This window comes from Pristis pectinata, chromosome 30 (genome assembly GCF_009764475.1).
Source record: "Pristis pectinata isolate sPriPec2 chromosome 30, sPriPec2.1.pri, whole genome shotgun sequence".
Classification (NCBI taxonomy): domain Eukaryota; kingdom Metazoa; phylum Chordata; class Chondrichthyes; order Rhinopristiformes; family Pristidae; genus Pristis; species Pristis pectinata.
Window position 1 is genome coordinate 3132594 of NC_067434.1, and position 14852 is coordinate 3147445.

The 14852-nt window shown below is 48.2% G+C and overlaps 1 long non-coding RNA gene across 1 annotated transcript in view; it reads left to right on the forward strand.

Moving 5' to 3' along the window:
* The window catches only part of LOC127584768 (uncharacterized), a 67362-nt gene that overhangs the window by 40036 nt on the left and 12474 nt on the right, over window positions 1-14852 (forward strand). The gene's annotated exons all lie outside the window — the stretch shown is intronic.

A 14852-nucleotide genomic window follows, 5' to 3' on the forward strand; every position in this document is an offset into this window, starting at 1 on the left:
AACGCTCTTAATGTTACTGCCTTTAACTCAACATGTCCTACTAGAATTTGACTTCCCAAAGTACACAGCTGACACGTGTCTGGATTAAATTCCGTCCGTCACTGCTTCACCCAACTTTCCAACTGATCCAGATCCCACTGTCTGCTTGGACAACCTTCTTCACTACTACCTATGATTTCATCAGTTTATGTGTCCTCTGTAAACATACCATCTACGTTCTCATCCAAGTCATTTATATATTACAAACAACAAATGTTCCCAGCACCGATCCCTGCGGTACACTATTTGTTACAGATTTCCAGTCAGAACAACACCCCTCCACTGACCCCGGCCTAATTGTCGTCCCGAAATCAATTTCCCTATCCGTCCACTGTAAATAACACAGTGCCATGAGGTCGATTCGAACAAATACCTTTATTAGCAGTGCACCGCTAGGAGAATTCTCTTCAGCACTCACTAAGAGTCGCTTCCCGACTTCTCCCCGAACAAAGGGCAGACAGACATTTATACAGGAATTGTCATGTACATCCCATGCAAACGGCGCCGCGAGTTTCGGTCAAGCTATAGAGATCCCGAGACAGCTATCACACCTTTTGTCTTAGTATAATTGAGTTATAGTCAAGGCTTCCAAAGGCAGGTATCACCCTTCATTGTTCAGACCAAGTCTTTACCTCGATGTTAATTACACTCAGTATCGCCACCGTCTGACATATCGGAATGGTTCGTTACCCGAAACAAAGAACATTCCAACCTAACTAGTGGGTCAGCAGCTCGTTAGTCCTTGCTAAAGAAATGTAAATGCATATATATATATATTTTGTTTGCCAGTTATAGGTATGGTTGCAATTTTTAACCCTTCACTTCCTCATTCCCTCCTTTTTATCATTTCATGATAAACTAGAGCGGCGCTGAGAACGGGGCCGAGAGCTTATTAATAAGGACCTTGCAACAGGTATTTAGACAGGCCAGCACCACACAGCATACTATTATAATCACGATTAGTCCCACAGCTCCATGCAGCAGGTATGATGCCCACGACCCTCCTAGCAGCCACCCCAACCAACTTGTCCCTCCTGTAAATCCCTGTCTAAAGCTATCTACTTGCGTCTGAATGTCCTGAATGGCATGGGAGATGTTGTAGGACTCGTCTCTCATGTTGGTGATGCATTTGTCCCCAACTATAGCACATACTCCTCCTTGCTGAGCTAACTGGTGGTCCACAGCATACCGGGTCTGTTGGGCATAAAGTCGAAGCTCTGCCAGTTCCCGGTTCACTGCCTTCAGGCCCTCCATAGTACTGTTTCCCAGTGCACCCAGTCCACAAATAAGGTAGTTCAGGTTTTTTGCGGCTATATTTCCTGCCGAACCCCCCAGAGAAAGAGTACTCAGGAATCCATAGCCTAACGATGCTAAGGGAGATCCCACTGACATAGGATCCTTCCAATCCTCACAGAACTCCTCACTAACTGACCGCACCACAAGTCTTCGTCGGACATGAGCCTTCTGGGGGCAGGGGACCGTGACCGGCTCGATCATTCCTATTGCAAACCAGGCTGGCAGAGTGGGGGTGGCTGTGGTGTAAGTGCCATTAAAGAGGAACACATACCCTTCCTTAGCCCGGTACCAGGTTACATTACCCGATTGCTGTGGGCTGGGCATTTGAGAATACCAAGAGATCCCAGCAACATTTCTACCATGCTCCCTCAGGTAATTCTCCCCGGTTAGCCATTCTAAAGAGACATTAGACAATCTCACGTGGGTCCCGTTCCCTTTTCCACAAACCCATCGCTCTCCTGCAAGTAAGGTAGCACACCTAGTGGCAGCGGACTCACAGCTAAACCATCCCCCTTTAAACCTGCAATTCCTCTCTGTACAGGTAGTGGCGGCACATGCTATCGTATGCTGTACAATTACTAGCCCACAACCCCACCCTGTGCCAGTGAAGCAGTGGGAGAAGGACTGTACTACTAGGTCCTGTTACTGTTCCCTGCAAGCATTTACCCGGCAGCACCCTCCTGTAAGTTCCCGTCTGCCCAACACACTTTGTTTTTGAAAATTCATACTTTAAGAGGGCCCTGGGGCTCCAGCTTGGTGTGGCTACAAAAAGGCCTTCCACTGACTCTGCCAAGGGGTAACAAACGGTGCGATTCCCATGTAGCTGCATATGTATTTTGTAAAACAAATTATCCTCTAACACCCACACAAGAGTACTGGTAATGGTGAGGAGTCCGAATTTAAAAGGTATTAGCTTTCCTCCGGTGGCCATCGCTTGCAGTCGCTCAGATGAATCCAACGTTCCTGGCCTTTTACTTTCACAACTGTCGGTGTTTGGAATAGTATCTGGAAGGGGCCTTTCCACCGAGGTCCCAGTTTAGGGCGCTCCCAATCCTGTATCAGTACCAAGTCTCCGATTTCCAGGTCAGGCAATTCCGTGTTCTGCCCTTCAGGTGGTTTGAAGGCGCTCTCCACCTGCGAATGAAGAAACTTTAAAGAGGACGTAAGTTGTCTGAAATACCTTTGTAGTTCATCCCCCATGATATTAAGGTCAACCTGTGTGGGGGGTTGGGTGGCGGCGTCCCATGGGGTTCTTCCCGGACGCCCATAGACGATTTCGGCAGCCGATACCCCGGTGGCTGAGTGGGGGGTGATTGTCATATAGTATAATGCTAAGGGGAGAACCTTCAACCAGTTTAGACCTGTCTCTGACACTAATTTGGTTAGTTTATTCTTAAGGGTGCTGTTAGCTCTCTCTACTACACCCGCTGACTGAGGGTGGTAGGTGCAGTGGAACTGCTGTTCGATATGCAATGCCTCGCACAATTCCTTATTTATTTTCCCTATGAAGTGGGGGCCATTGTCAGAACTTATCCGTCGGGGTACCCCAAACCTTGGTATAACCTCTGTGAGCAATAACTTTACCACCGTTGAGGCCTTATTGTTGGTGGTTGGAAAAGCTTCAATCCATCTACTAAATACATCAACAATAATAAGACAGTACTTGTAGCAATGTACATGCGGTAATTCAATAAAGTCGAGTTGTATACATTCAAAACGACCACCTGGCAAGGGGGTTTTGCCTGGGGTGCACCTCACCCCTTTCCCAGCATTGGTTTGTTGGCATATCAAACACAACTGTATTTTGCCTTGTGCTGCTTCCTCCAATCTGGGGCGCCACCAGGTACGTAGTAAAATGTTACTCATTCCCTCCTTGCCAAGGTGGGTGTCAGAATGTAGGCAGTCAATAAGCATTGGTAACAAAGAATCAGGTATACATACTTGACCGACTGGAGTAACCCAGAGGCCGTGTAGCGCAGAGTGCGTACACCCGTGCGCCTTCCACATTTGTTTTTTCTGAGTCAGGGGCGTCCCCCTGTAAGTGCTGCACAGTGACCATGTCTGGGGTGCCCGGCGTTGCTATCTTTGGCTTGCAAACAACTGCTTGTTTTTCCATAGTGGAAACGATTTTAGACCCCTGGCGTGCTGCCAATTTTGCTTCTGTATCTGCCCTGTTATTGCCCTGGGTTATTAGGGAGGCATCTGAAAGGTGAGCGGAGCACTTAATGATGGCCAATTTGTTTGGGAGGAGGATGGCTTGGAGGAGGTTCTTTACATAAACCGCATTCTGTATGGGGCTACCTGTAGAGGTCAGAAATCCCCTGTGTGCCCAGAGTTGGCCAAAATCATGGGCAACTCCAAAAGCATAGCGGGAGTCAGTGAAGACATTAGCTACTTTGTCCTTGGCTAAAATGCAAGCTTGGGTCAGGGCAAAGAGTTCTGCTTTTTGGGCAGAGACTGGGGGCTGCAGAGATGCAGATTCCACACTCTGGGAGTCGTTAACCACAGCATAGCCGCTAAGGCAGATGCCCTGTTCAGAAATGTAGGAACTACCGTCAACGTACAGGTTTAAATCAGCTGACTGGATGGCCTTATCTGAAAGGTCCGGGCGGGGTGCAGTTAAAAAGTGGTTACACATTAGACAGTCATGAGGTGGGTCCGCAAGATCCTCAGGTGGGGCCTCTGGGAAGGTGGCAGGATTAATGGTCGTACAGTAGGCAAAAGTGAGGAGTGGGTTATTCAGGAGTGCTACCTCGTATCTGTTTAAGCGGGCCTGGGTAAGGTGTTGCGTCTGGTGAGAGGTTAAGAGTGCCGTTACAGTGTGGGAGGAATAAACCATCACTGCCTGTTGCAAGGTTATATTGGAGGCTGCTGTTACTAGGGAATAAATGGCTGGAAGCATTTGTGAGCATGGTGGAAGTCCCCTTGCAACTGGGTCCAGCCGAGTGGAGTAGTATGCCACCGGTCTTTTCCTATCCCCATGGGTTTGAGTAAGGATGGCTGTATCGCAGTCCTCTAGGACATTCATGAAGAGCTGAAATGGGTGATCATACAAAGGGCGTCCCAGGGCCGGGGCGCTGGCAAGGGCCTGTTTGAGGCTATCAAAGGCCTCCCTTTGTTCCTTGGTAAATTCAAAGGGTCCCACGGACTGGCTTGAGGCCAAGGGTGTGAGGTGCTTAGTAAGGAGCGCCACGTTAGGTAGCCACTGTCTGCAGAAATTTACTAACCCTAAGAAGGCGCGCATACCCTTTGGGGTAGTGGGCGGTGAGGTGGCAACGATGGGCATAATACGTTCGGGAGTGAGCCGCCGCTCAGTAGCACTTAAGAAGGTGCCCAGAAATTTTATCTGGTGCTGGGTTCGTTTTACTTTCTGTGGAGGTATTACGTATCCCCAAGAGTGGAGCGCGTTAAGTAGTCTATTCGTGTCCGCGATGTTGGCGGGCTCCGAGGGGCTTGCTAGTAAAAGGTCATCTGCATACTGGACAATGGTGGATTTATCAGAAAGGTGCAACCCTTGGAGTTAATTATGTAAAACTTGGGAAAAAATAGTCCGGGAGTGTATAAAACGTTGCAGGAGGCGCGTCCAAGTGTATTGCTGACCTTGGAAGGTGAAAGCAAACAGGTACTGCGAGTCGGGAGAGAGGGGAATTGCAAAAAATGCATGCTGCAGGTCCACAATGGTAAAAATGCAAGAGTCGGCAGGGATACTGCTGAGAATGGTGGCTGGATTCAGGACCACGGGATGTAGTGGCTCCACTATCTCGTTGACCTTACGTAGGTCTTGTACAAGGCGCCACTCTGTTTGTCCGGGTTTGGGGACGGGCAAAATGGGGGTGTTACAAGGTGATTGGCAAGGAACCAGGATGCCCTGTTTGCAGAATGAATCTATTAACTGAGTTATTCCGTCGACTGCCTCTCTCCAAAGGGGATACTGTGGTACGGAAGGCAGTTGTGCTCCCGGTCTTACATGGATCTGGACTGGGGTCACTGGGGTGTATCCCACCTCGGACTTCGATGCGGCCCATAAATCGGGGGTGGGTTCATCCGAAGGGAGTCGATGGGGCCGGTGATGGTGTAAACAGCCCGTCACCGAGAAAGGGACGAGGTAGTAAATCAGGGTCCCCCCTGGCAGAGCCTGAGGAACCCCGAAAAGGCCTTTGTCTGCCTGTACCTCAAGCCGGTGGGCTAGGAATCCCAGTTCCTTTGGTCTATGTCCCTCGTTAACTGACAGGGTAATGTGAGGGGACATCAAGCAATTCCAGAATTCATTAGGCACTTGGACTAGAAGTGCTGCCCCCTCCTTCCCCACTACTTCCCCTAAAATAGTGACGGTCACCATGCTACCCAGGAGAGGAGCATACAACCCTTCTAGTTCCCTTGAGGCCCCAGTGGGGTCGTAAGCTAGCGTCACATGCAGGTCAGTGGTTTCCAAGGGTGGGTTAAAATTGCTGCTCGTGAGGTTCACCGTCCACCACTGAGGAGGCTGGTGAATCCAGAGGATCCTATGGTTTTTAGTACCAGTAATGGTAATACTGTCATCCAGGCATTGTATTTTGAGTTGGAAGGAGCAGAGCAAGTCCCTTCCGGCTAGGTTAACCCCCAGGCTTGTGGTTACTGCAAACTGGATCAGGCATTCCTGATCTTCAAATTTAACTTGTAAGGGTTCAGTTAAGGGGTAGGATCTTTCCTGTCCCTCCAGTCCGCTCAATGGAACTGAAGCAGTGGACAGTTTAAAATCATGCTGGGTAATACAAGGGGCTTCAAGGGTCGAGGTATTTGCTCCCGTGACTATCATAAAGGGAATCGGCTTTCCTTCAACTAAGAAATTGACGATGGGTTCATCGTCCGGGTTATCGGTGAGGGCAGGGTACATGGAGAGGCTACTCTCCACATCTAGTCAGGCAGAAAACGGGTTGTTGGTTGAAAAAGGTTGTCGTCTACCAGGGGGTCTGGTCTGCCGATGACGGTAGTGGGGGCAGTCCCTCCGCCAATGGTCAGGTGCCCCACAAAGGTAGCATCCCGTCGGCCTGGCGCTAGCCGGTGCAGGTTGTTGGGGTCCCCTGGGTCCTAGGTAATTACGAGAGGGTGGTGGTGGTGGCCCACAAGGGGGCCTGTACACTGGGGCTCTTAAGTTATTGGGGTACAGTGGGTATCCTTTACCGGACCAGTCAACCCCTTCTGGAACGCAAAATTGCCGCTCCATTTGATAGCCCGTATTGTCGGAGTAGGAAGGTTGGGGCCGAGGGGGTCTCTGCACCATTTCCTGTTTTATCTTTGTGGCTTTCGACTCGCGCCCGTTACTCCAGAAGTGGACTAGCGCCCTCCTCATGGCTTGTCGTGTGTGGTCAGGCCAGTTCATGTCATTAGTGCGGACAGATGAGGCCACTCCCGCAGGGATGCATTGTAATAGGAGGGCGTTAAACTGGGGGGAGGCATTGCCTCTGTTGTAGGCATCGTCCCCCGCACAGGTACCGTAAAGTGAACAGAAACGGTCCCAAAAGTCTGGGCCGTCCTCACCTTGTTTTGGTCGGCATTCTAAAACTTTAGTTATGTCAATAGGCTGTTGGAGGGCTTACGAAGGGCAGTTCTAATAGTGGCCACCTGGTCCTGAGGTCGGACGGCCGTCTGAAAGGCTGTCCAGTCAGCATAGTTCCCCAGGTGTTCTTTCCACTGTGCCACTTCATTAGTCGTAAGGGCCATGCAACAAAGGCTGAAAAGGTCTTGGGGGGGCGGCCTGATACATCTGAATTGCCCCAATCACATAATCTATGAAATCCTCCGGGTTGGTTTTACGGTTGGGCGCCTGACTCATGATTAAGCACATCTCCTGAGGCTTCCAAGGGGTGTAAATTTGGATTTTAGGATTAGCACTGGCTTGGGCTGGATCAGGATTGGGAACACTCCTGTTGGGGAATTGTTTCTTAACCTTGGCTCCCTTAACCCCGTTCAACATGGTCGGTAGGCTGGGATCTGTAGGGTCGCCATAATCAGTGGTAGATTCAGAGTCGGTGTCCGTCTGAGAATCTATTGAAGGACTGTCCCTTGCCAGAAAGCTCCGTCGTTTGTCTGTGGCCTTAGAGCCACCTGTCTGTGGGCTTTCCCTTCGACTAAGCCGCACCCTGGTTCGGGACGCAATAGGTTCATGGACTTGTCCTGTAGGCGGGACTTGGCTAGCAGTCGCTGGTGGTAGGGGCAGGACGGCTGGTGGGCTAGCCGCATTATATGGGGGCGGCAATGAAACTGGGGGGTAGGTAGGGGCTGTGGGTCGGACCATCCAATCCTCCTCCTCTTCGTCCATATCATTACTTTGGAACAACAGGGGCACGCCAGACATGTCGGGAGGTACCTCCACTTTATCCTTACTACTTTTATTTTTATTTCTGCTCTTCTCCTTATACACCTCATTTACCTCTTCTCTCTCCCTTCTGCTCCTTTCAGCATCGTGGTCTCCGCACTGAGACTTCAGGACTCCCCAACTCTTAGGATTTCCCTGTTCATCACACACACTACTTCCCCTTCTGCACGCATTATGTTCCCAGCTAGCCTGCTTAGATTTATTTGTTAGGTCTTCGGCCATTTTTCTCCAAGTAGACATTAATAGTTTCCATTTTTCCCCTGTATTCTGCTCCCAAATTGCCTTTTTTGCCTTTAGGCATTTATCTACGTCCCAAGTTCCCCCCAATGGCTATATTTCATTTCCCAATTTCTTATTGAGGCATGCTGATAATTTATGGAAGTTACTCTCGTTCTTCAGATCATCTTTACATAACTTAGATAGTGGGGTATTGGACCCAGACTTATCGAGAGTTTGTCCCATATTTGTATTCTACCCGATCGGACGGTACGAATCGCTGCGATTACCTATAAGATCGGTCTCTTTCCTTCACCCACTTCAGGTTCCTGACCTTTCCGTGAGGGATTTCCCCTCTTAAGAACCGGTCTAAGGCAGGGTGGTAGTACCGGAGAACCGATCTCAGAACTTAGAGCTCAAAACCTTGAAATTCACAACTTAAAATCCCAAACCCAAAACTGGGGACTCGAACCCTGAACAGGACTTAACTGGGGACTCGAATCCCGAACAGAACTTAACTGGGGACTCGAACCCCGAACAGATCTTAACTGGGGACTCGAACCCCGAACAGAACTTAGCTTAACTGGGGACTCGAACCCTGAACAGAACTTAACTTAACTGGGGACTCGAACCCCGAACGGAACTTAACTTAACTGGGGACTCGAACCCCGAACAGAACTTAACTTAACTAGGGACTCGAACCCCTTCTTACCTGTGGCACTCGGACAGGTTCGCGAGGAGTCCGTCAGAGGATTGTCAGTAAGCGAAGGGATCGATCAGGTGTCCGACTGCCTGAGAGGGATCAAGGTGAATCGTACCTTGTGGGCCCATCCGTCTCAGGTGGCCGTTATCCCCGTTGGTCGCTCACGCTGCTTCCGAAACCTCGTCTTGGACTCCTGGCTGGCTCGCCAAATTGTCGTCCCGAAATCAATTTCCCTATCCGTCCGCTGTAAATAACACAGTGCCACAAGGTCGATTCGAACAAATACCTTTATTAGCAGTGCACCGCTAGGAGAATTCTCTTCAGCACTCACTAAGAGTCGCTTCCAGAGTTCTCCCCGAACAAAGGGCAGACAGACATTTATACAGGAATTGTCACGCACATCCCATGCAAACGGCGCCGCGAGTTTCGGTCAAGCTATAGAGATCTCGAGACAGCTATCACACCTTTTGTCTTAGTATAATTGAGTTATAGTCAAGGCTTCCAAAGGCAGGTATCACCCTCCATTGTTCAGACAAAGTCTTTACCTCGATGTTAATTACACTCAGTATCGCCACCGTCTGACATATCGGAATGGTTCGTTACCCGAAACAAAGGCAGTTAACATACTTAACATTCCAACCTAACTAGTGGGTCAGCAGCTTGCTAGTCCTTGCTAAAGAAATATAAATGCAAATATATATATATTTTTTGTTTGCCAGTTATAGGTATGGTTGCAATTCTTAACCCTTCACTTCCTCACTATCGCTGTCAATTTTGGATCCATTCTGCCAACACGCCTCACATCTCTTGTGCCCTAACCTTCTAGACCAACCTACCATGTGGGACCTTTTCAAAAGCCTTAGTGAAGTCCACATAAACCAGGTCTACTGCTATGCCTTCATTAACTTTCTTTGTTAGCTCCACAAATAACTCAATCAGATTTGTGAAACTCTTTAATTTGGACCACAGGAGCAGGCAGAATGATCACATGATAAAAGCCATACAACCTGAGAGACTGACGTCACCATATTTTTAACTTGGAAAAGGTCCCTTAAAATGTTGTCCAACCTCTGCACCTGCACTGTACTTGAACTGTAAAGAGGTGAAAACATTCACCAACCACCTACCTGGCAGGACTGATGCCACTCTGTCCAACCAAAGACCCTACACGCCCTACTTGCCGAAGGCCCCTTGTTCACCGAAGCTCACACTCAGACCAAGGCGCTCCGTGAGCTGCTGTGAGAAAACCTTGCTGTGCTTTATCCACCTCCCTTTTCATTTCCACATTTCCTTACGACATAGAAGGAAAATATTCAGCCCATCACATCTGTGCCAGTGCACAGAAGAACCCCATTGTCCCATTGATTTTGTCCGTGACCTATTCTCCCACATTCCCATCAACTCCCACCAGGTTCTACTACCCACCAGCACTGGGGGCAATGTATAACGGCCAATTAACGTACCAATCTGCACGTCTTCGTGACGCAGCAGGAAATTGGAGCAAGGAGCTCCAAGGAGAAAAGGCCGAATTCCCTCAACCTGCTTTCATAAGGCATGCTCCGCATCCTAGGCAGCATGCTTGTAAATCTCCTCTGCACCCTCTCTATGGCTTCCACATCTTTCTTGTAGTGAGGCAACCAGAACTGAGCACAATACTCCAAGTGGGGTCTGACCAGGGACCTATATAGGTGCGACAATACCTCTTGGCTCCTAAATTCAATTCCCCAATTGATGAAGGACAATACACCATATGCCTTCTTAACCACAGAGTCAACCTGTGCAGCCGCTTTGAGCGTCCTATAGACTCAGACCCCAAGATCCCTCTGATCCTCCACACTGCCAAGAGTCCTACCATTAAGATTATATTCTGCCATCATATTTGATCTACCAAAATGAACCACTTCACGCTTATCTGGGTTGAACTGCATCTGCCACTTCTCAGCCCAACTTTGCATCCTATCTATGTCCCTCTGTAACCTCTGACAGCCCTCCAAACTATCCACAACAGCCCCAACCTTCATGTCATCTGCAAACTTACTCATCCAGGTCGTTTATAAAAATCACAAAGAGTAAGGGTCCCAGAACAGATCCCTGAGGTACACCACTGGTCACCAACCGCCATGCAGAATATGACCCTTCAACAACTACACTTTGCCTTCTGTGGGCCAGCCAGTTCTGGATCCACATTGCAATGTCCCCTTGGATGCCATGCCTCCTTACTTTCTCAATAAGCCTTGCATGGGGTACCTTACCAAATGCATTGCTGAAATCCATATACACTACATCTACTGCTCTCCTTTCATCGATGTGTTTAGTCACATCCTCAAGAAATTCAATCAGGCTCGTAAGGCAGGACCTGCCCTTGACAAAGCCATGCTGACTATTCCTAATCATATTATACCTCTCCAAATGTTTATAAATCCTGCCTCTCAGGATCTTCTCCATCAGCTTACCAACCACTGAGGTGAGACTCACTGGTCTATAATTCCCTGGGCTATCTCTACTCCCCTTCTTGAATAAGGGAACAACATCCGCAACCCTCCAATCTTCCGGAACCTCTCCCATCTCCATCGATGATGCAAAGATCATTGTCAGAGGCTCCGCAATCTCCTCCCTCACCTCCCACAGCAGCCTGGGGTACATCTCATCCGGTCCCGGCGACTTATCGAACTTGATGCTTTCCAAAAGTTTCAGCACCTCTTTCCTAATATCTACATGCTCAAGCTCTTCAGGCTGCTGCAAGTCGCCACTACAATCACCCAGATCTTTTTCCGTGGTGAATACTGATGAAAAGTATTCATTAAGTACCTCCGCTATTTCTTCCGGATCCATACACACTTTCCCACTGCTGCACTTGATAGGCCCTATCCTTTCGCATCTCATCCTCTTGCTCTTCACATACCTGTAGAAGGCCTTAGGGTTTTTCTTAATCCTGCCCGCCAAGCCCTTCTCATGACCCCTTCTGGCTCTCATAATCTCCTTCTTAAGCTCCTTCCTATTAGCCTTATACTCTTACAGATCTCTAACATTACCTCGCTCTCTGTACCTTTTGTAAGCTTTTCTTTTCCTTTTGACTAGATTTATTATAGCCTTTGTGCACCACGGTTCCTGTATCCTCTCGTGACTCCCCTGTCTCATTGGAACATGCCTATGCAGAACTCCACACAAATATCCCCTGAATATTTGCCACATTTCTTCTGTACTTTTCCCTGAGAACATCTGTTCCCAATTTAATCTTCCAATTTCCTGCCTGAGAGCCTCATAATTCCCTTTACTCCAAGTAAACGCCTTTCTAGTCTGTCTGTTCCTATCTCTCTCCAGTGCTAACGTAAAGGAGATAGAATTATGATCACTATCACCAAAATGTTCACCCACTGAGAGATCTGACACCTGACCAGGTTCATTTCCCAATATCAAGCACAGCCTCTCCTCTTGTAGGCCTATCTACATACTGTGTCAAGAATCCTTCCTGAACACACTTAACAAACTCCACCCCATCTAAACCCCTCACTGTCTGGAGATGCCAATCGATGTTTGGGAAATTAAAATCCCCCATCACAACAACTCTGTTATTCTCACACCTTTCTAGGATCTGTTTCCCTATCTGCTCCTCGATATCACTGTCACTATTGGGCAGCCTATAAAAAACACCCAGTAAAGTAATTGACCTCTTCCTGTTCCTAACCTCCACCCACAGAGACTCCGTCGACAATCCCTCCACAACGTCCACCTTTTCTGCAGCCGTGACACTATCTCTGATCAACAGTGCCGCTCCCCCACCTCTCTTGCCTCCCTCCCTGTCCTTCCTGAAACATCTAAAACCCAGCACCTGAATGTTGTGGGAATTGATTGGACAGTAATTAAATGGAATTACTGTAAATGGCCGTAGATGGTTGGTGTGCACTGGGTGGCCTGAAGGACCTGTTTCTGTGCTGCACCCGTTGTTTCTGTGCTGCACCCGTTGTTTCTGTGCTGTGCAACACTGCGACTCACTACTTTTGGTGAAGCATCACTTCAATGGGTTTGGGGATGGGTAGTAGAGAACAGTGAGGAATGAGTGTGTTTGGACCCATGGAGTGTTGCGGTGGTATCCCCACGGACTAGTACCAGGACAGTACTTTGTACATATATTTCAGTGTACAGGCCAGAGCCTTAAAACGGGTCCATGATAGATAACAGAAATGCACTAAACAGCAAGGAAGATTTTGATACACTTCAACAAGACCTAGTCAGCATGGCTTTGTCAAGGGCAGGTCCTGCCTTACGAGCCTGATTGAATTTTTTGAGGATGTGACTAAGCACATCGATGAAGGGAGAGCAGTAGATGTAGTGTATATGGATTTCTGCAAAGCGTTTGATAAGGTACCCCATGCAAGGCTTATTGAGAAAGTAAGGAGGCATGGGATCCAAGGGGACATTGCAATGTGGATCCAGAACTGGCTGGCCCACAGAAGGCAAAGAGTGGTTGTTGACCTCTTGCGTGGAGGTCGGTGACCAGTGGTGTATCTCAGGTATCTGTACTGGGACCCTTGCTCTTTGTGATTTTTATAAACCTGGATGAGGAAGTGGAGGGGTGTGTTAGCATGGACAACTCACTGAAGGTGGGCTGAGAAAGGGGTTAATAGACAAACATCTGGGGTTTATGAAAAGGAATGGGGAAGGAAGTGCTGAACACCAAATACTGTTACACCCTCAACAGGAAAACAGTGTCCAGTGCTGGGGACTGCACATTATGGATTTATGTGAACGGACATCCTTAAGGCTGAGAGGTAATGGATTAGAAGTGTTTAAAATCATCATGCGAGTAAAGAAAAACTGCTTCCATTGGTGGGGGAGTTGAGAACATAGATATAAGATGGGCAAAGAGTCACAGAACAACAAGGAAAACCAGTTTTAAATAGCAAGAAGTTATGAATCAGAATACACAGCTTGCATTGGCTGTAGGAGCCCGACCTGAAACATTGACCACCTGCTTTTCTCCACGGATGCTGCCTGGCCTGCTGAGTTCCTCCAGTTTTTCTTCTACAAGGCATGGTTAGTAAGTTTGCAGATGATACTAAAATAGGTGGTGTTGTAGATAGTGTAGAAGATTATGAAAATTTACAGAGGGATCTTGATCAGCTGAGGATTGGTAAATGGCTTTCAACCCAGATTAATGTGAGGTATTGCACTTTGGGAGATCAAACCAGGGTAGGACTTATACGGTGAATGGTAGGGCCCTGGGAAATGTTACAGAACAGAGGAACCTAATGTTACAGAACAGAGAGAACGGAGCGCATAGTTCGTTGAAAGTGGCGTCTTAGGTAGACAGGGTGGTGAAGGCGGCGTTTGGCACACTGGCCTTCATCAGTCAGGGCACTGAGTATAGGAGTTGGGAAGTTACATTGTAGCTATATATGACGTTGGTGAAGCTACACTGAGTACTCTACAGTTTTGGTCACCCTGCTATAGGAAAGATGTTATTAAACTACAAAGAGCGCAGGAAAGATTTATCAGGGTGTTGCCTGGACTTGGGGGTCTGAGTTACAAGGAGAGGTTGTGCAGACTAGGACTTTATTCCCTGGAACGTAGGAGATTGAGGGGCGACCAGATAGAGGTGTATAGAATGTGAGGGATGTAGACAGGATGAAAGCACATAGTCTTTTCCCCAGGGAGGGGGTGCCATAAACAAGAAGGCATAGGTTTAAGATCAGTGGTGAGAGATTTAAAAGGGACATCAGGGGCAGCTCCTTCACGCAAAGGGTGGTGCGTATTTGGAATGAGCTGCCGGAAATAGTGGTTGAAGTGTACATATTAACAACATTTAAAAGCCATCGGGAGAAGTCCATGGATAGGAGAGGTTTAGAAGGCTCTGGGCCAAATGCAGGCAGATGGGACTAGCTCGCTGGACAACAGTTGGCATGGACGAGTTGGGCCGAAGGGCCTGTTTCCATGCTGTACAGCTCTGTGACTCTATGATGGGGTAACTGACATTTCTACCAACTAAACAATGTGAAATGAACACCATTGTTTTTGTTTTGGTTCTTTTTTAAACCCAGATCTGTTGTCCAAAACAGAACGGTGATCTATAGCCCGATACATTAAATGCCAGAGGACAGCCACGCTGGGGAATCTGGTCATTTCTACATCACTTGGAATAACAGAATTCTCCAATTTGAAAATATCCAGAAGGAATTTTTAACCGGGCCTCTGGGACACGCGTAACTTTCACTCCACTGGACACAGCTAAGTCACAGCCTCCCT